Source organism: Neomonachus schauinslandi, chromosome 7 (assembly GCF_002201575.2).
Source record: "Neomonachus schauinslandi chromosome 7, ASM220157v2, whole genome shotgun sequence".
Taxonomy (NCBI): domain Eukaryota; kingdom Metazoa; phylum Chordata; class Mammalia; order Carnivora; family Phocidae; genus Neomonachus; species Neomonachus schauinslandi.
Window position 1 is genome coordinate 128232596 of NC_058409.1, and position 4730 is coordinate 128237325.

Genomic DNA, 4730 nt, shown 5'->3' on the forward strand with positions numbered 1-4730 from the left:
AAAAATGTTTAACTCTTTGCCCATGCTTCAAAATCCATTCTAAGGAATACAGTAGGCAGATAGAGGCAAACTGTGCTATAAACCTCAAGGACAGGTGTTATCAACAAACATGTCTTCATTCCTCTCTTGCGTGCAATATCTGTTTCTGGTTTTGACTTTTTTCAGCTTTACTGAGGTATAACTGACAAATAAAATCAGAATAAATGTAAAGTATGTAACATGATGATATGATATGTGTAATCCTTGTGAAAGAACTTACTCATCTTACAATGTTTGTTGTTCTCATGGGGACTGTCACCACTTTGGAGAGAATGTCCCAAGGTAAATCTGAGTGTTGACTGAGAAATGGGGGAAATAGGGCAGCTTGGCAACAGGAAGCTGAGAAGCTGGGCTACCAAGAGGCTTGACTTTTCTGTCGGTTCAGTGAGTCGATGTAATGAAAAATGGCTCCCAGGGCATAGCTAGTCTTAACATTGTCAATTTTCTGAGTCAGCTTTAGCATTTTGTTCCCCAGAAACATGAATTCTTGCAGTAGCAAGCTGACATAGGTGAAATCCACATGTACATACAAAAGGGTTGTTCTGTGGATGAGTCTCCATTGTCTAACCCACACACTTGACTAGAGTTGCAAAGTCTACAGCCACAAGACTGCCTCCTTTCTCTGCATCTGCAAGGCCAAATTTTGCTGCAAAGTCATGATGGTAGGAAAATACATAAAAATTCAAATTCTTCACTCCTTCCATTTTGCTCATTTTGTTTTAAAGGATTTCTGCCCCTCTGCCAGCACACAACTCTTGGAGGCTAACCCACCTTCTGTCCTGAGAGCCTGTATATTATTCCAACATGTCCCTATTCTCCTTCGAAACTGGGAGACAAACCAGGGCTGATCAACTCCTTTCCACCTTTAGCAGATTCTTTTCTATACCATCCCAACTCAAGAGTCTTACTAACATCAATACAAGACCCAGTAGATGTAGAAATGGAGATTATAGGTTCTGTTAAATATCTGGAATGATGTTATGCTACCAACTGGGGATGTCAGAAGGGTGCTCTCAACTCTTAGAAGTAAGATGACCTGAGTGCATCTTGCCCCCAAATCCAGCATGCCTATGCTGCTTCTTCCTGGGGGCTTTAAACTGCCTGTTAGGAAACTGACTGTGACCCATGTTGAAATACCTTCATCTCTTCGCAATGGAAACATAGCCATCTCCTACAGGAAAGGAGATGCCTTCAACACTTCTTTCACCCTGTGTCTCTTGTAGTTGCTTCTGAGCCTTTTCTCCTAATAATAGGTATAACTTTGCTGTTCTCATGAGGAACAAAGAGGTGACCTTCCAGAAGACAAAATCAATTTCTTTTTTTTTTTAATATTTTATTTATTTATTTGACAGAGAGATACACAGCGAGAGAGGGAACACAAGCAGGGTGAGTGGGAGAGGGAGAAGCAGGCTTCCTGCTGAGCAGGGAGACTGATGCAGGGCTTGATCCCAGGACACTGGGACCATGACCTGAGCCAAAGGCAGATGCTTAACCATCTGAGCCACCCAGGCGCCCTGACAAAATGAATTTCTTGTTTAACATCATCTCTTATTGCTCTTCCAAGATCATAAGAATAAGCAGAAAGGACTGATGTCAGTGCTTTGAAGCTTTTATGGCTCAAATTGGGGGCTTCTCTGGGCTACTGTGCAAACTAGAAGATGAACATGTGGGTACCAGGTATTCCCATGCCAGACATAATCCTGTAGAGGACCTCATGACCACTTCCAGCTGTGGGGAGGTCAGTGTGGCCCCACTGGGCCCTCCCTGCCCCCACAGCCACCTCGATGATGCTGAAGAAGTTCTGAATGACAGAGGCCACTGCCCCCTGATGTACATCACATCGATAAACAGACACACAAATGGCGCAGAGGTGATGTTTTCTTCATCATCTTCAGGGTCCCATTATTTTGTATTTTCTCATTTCTTTGTCTGAGGACTGTGCCTTAGTGAAGATTGCATTGCTAGTGCATGGCAGAGGACAAACATGAGTCTCGAGCTTCTCTCTCTAATTCAAATGCACTTTATCATTTCATTTTTGCTATTGTTTCCAAAGCCTTTTACAGAATTCAGTGGTAGCAGAGACACTTCTTTCCAAACTTCTTTACCCAATGGTTGTTCAGATCTCTGATTTCCCACATGAGCCCTGCATGGTCTCCATTGTGCTCTCCATGGTTGCCAGTGTCATTCCCTTGGTGCAAGTAGGTGGAGGCTGTTGCCAGTTCTCCTGCCACGTTCCCTCAGTACACTTAATTTTATTTTATTTTTTCTCTTTATTTTTTATTTTTTTATTATGTTATGTTAATCACCATACATTACATCATTAGTTTTTGATGTAGTATTCCATGATTCATTGTTTGTGTATAACACCCAGTGTTCCATGCAGTACATGCCCTTTTTAATACTCATCACCAGGCCAACGCATCCCTCCAGTCCCCTCCCCTCTAGAACCCCCAGTCTGTACACTTAATTTTAAATGAAGCAAATTATACTTGTTTTAAATTAAAGATAAATTTTGACAACAACACTTAGTTTGAACACATAGAAATATTTTAACCTAATAGGCATAGTTCTGTGTATAATGTTAATATAATTCCAGTATTTAAACACCACACATAAACTCATAGTAGATAACATACCATAGTTGAGTGATCTTAAATATCTTACTCGGCTTTATTGACATATTTTTAAATTCTGAAGTAAAATCATATGTTGAAATTCACTGTTCTTCTCTTGCAAAGATTTCTAACTCCAACTACCCAGACTTAGGCCAGGCTTCATAGATTAAGAGCAGGGTCCTCCACAAGCCCTCACTTTAGACAGCAGCTGCAAGTCTGAGGGTCCCTGGACAACAACCAGTTCCGACCAGCTGGCTATAAATTGGAGAGTTTTCACCACCTCTTCATGTTGGATAATTTGCTAGAACAATTTACAGAACTCAGGAAAAAGCTATACTTATGATTACAGTTTTATTATAGCAAAAGGATACAAATCAGAACCAGCTGAAGGCAGAGAATATAGCACAAGGTCCTAGAGGATTCCAAACACAAAACTTCTGTTGTTCTCCTCCTGTGGACTCAGGTAACAACCTCTCAGCACATCACTATGTATTAACACACAGCATTGCCAACAGGAAACATTCACCCAGGCTGTACTGTCTAAGGTTTTTGTTGGAGTTTCATTACTTGTAGGTTGTTGATGGAATCATTGGTCATTCTATTGAACTGAAATTCCAGCTCTTCTCCACTCTTTAGAGCTCTGGCTGATATCATGTAACACAAAGCCCTAAGCCTCACATGATTGGTCTTCCTTTCTGGCATGGCCAACCTCTCTCCTGAGTTATCTCCATAGCACAAACTATGCTGGGGCCCACTCTGAGCCACCTCAGCATAAACCGTAAGGTGTGCTTGAAGTCCACCTTAAATAATGAAGACGCTCCTATCACCAAGGAAGTTCCAAGGATTTAGAGTTTACTTCTCAGGAACTGGGACAAAAGCCAGCCAAATATGTTATTATACAACCACTTAATCATAACCAAAAGAGTATTAAAGAATAATTTTGTAGTGTGTGTGACCTTCTATAAAAACTGAGAAACAAAATACTCTTTCAAAAAATTGTGAAATTTAGTTAAAGGGAGTTCACGTGAAGTGATTAAACAATATTCAACTCACTGCAAATATTAAATTAATAGCAGTAGTGGTAACACTGATATCAGAACTTTTAGTGTAATTTCTTTTATCTAAAATATAGGATTCTGGGGCACCTGGGTGGCTCACTTGTTAAGCATCTGCCTTGGGCTCAGGTCATGATCCCAGGGTCCTGGGATCGAGCCCCGCATCAGGCTCCCTGCTAGGCAGGAAGCCTGCTTCTTCCTTTCCCACTCCCCCTGCTTGTGTTCCCTCTCTCGCTGTCTCTCTCTCTCTCTGTCAAATAAATAAAATCTTTAAAAAAATTAAAAAAATAAAATATAGGACTCTTTAAAGTGTAGGATTATTTTTATTCAAAATTAAACATCTAAAAATACGCCTTTAAAATAGAGGAAACGGGGCGCCTGGGTGGCTCAGGAGGTTAAGCGTCTGCCTTTGGCTGAGGTCATGATCCTGGGGTCCTGGGATCGAGCCATGCATCAGGCTTCCCTGCTCAGTGGGGAGCCTGCTTCTCCCTCTCCCTCTGCCTCTCCTCCTGCTTGTGCTCTCTCTCAAATAAATAAACTCTTAAAATAAATAAAATAGAGGAAACAATAGTTTTAGTTGGAAGACATTTTAAAAATATGTTTAGAAGAAATAAAACTCCAGCTATGCCATTGGTGTGCAGTTTTTGATAGTTCAGCAATTGTCCTACAGAAGGCAATAAGAAAGGAGACAGGGCACATGCTTGATAGTGAGGTTTTGAGAAAGAGATTCCTTCTCCCTCTCCCCCTCTTTGTAGTGCCTGAATGCCTCTATTACGGCTCATCTAGCTAAGAGATCCCTTCTAAGTAGTGAATAACAGCCTTCGCTTGTTTATTCCTGGATGCTGTTGAATTTGTTTTGAGGACTACAGGTTTGTCCCAGTTTGAAACCCCCTCTTCATAACACAGGGCCCAGAGTAGGGTTCCTTTCATCCTCCAGTCATCTAGAGTCCATTTTCCTGACCATATAGCCAGTCCATTAGCTACTAAGGAGCTATATAAATCCATACTTTACAATTGTCAC

General features: G+C 41.2%; 1 pseudogene; it reads right to left on the minus strand.

The window, feature by feature from the left end:
- Positions 1–391: 391 nt before the first annotated feature.
- Positions 392–1207, minus strand: LOC110584927 (annotated as a pseudogene).
- Between the last annotated feature and the right edge of the window lie 3523 nt (positions 1208–4730).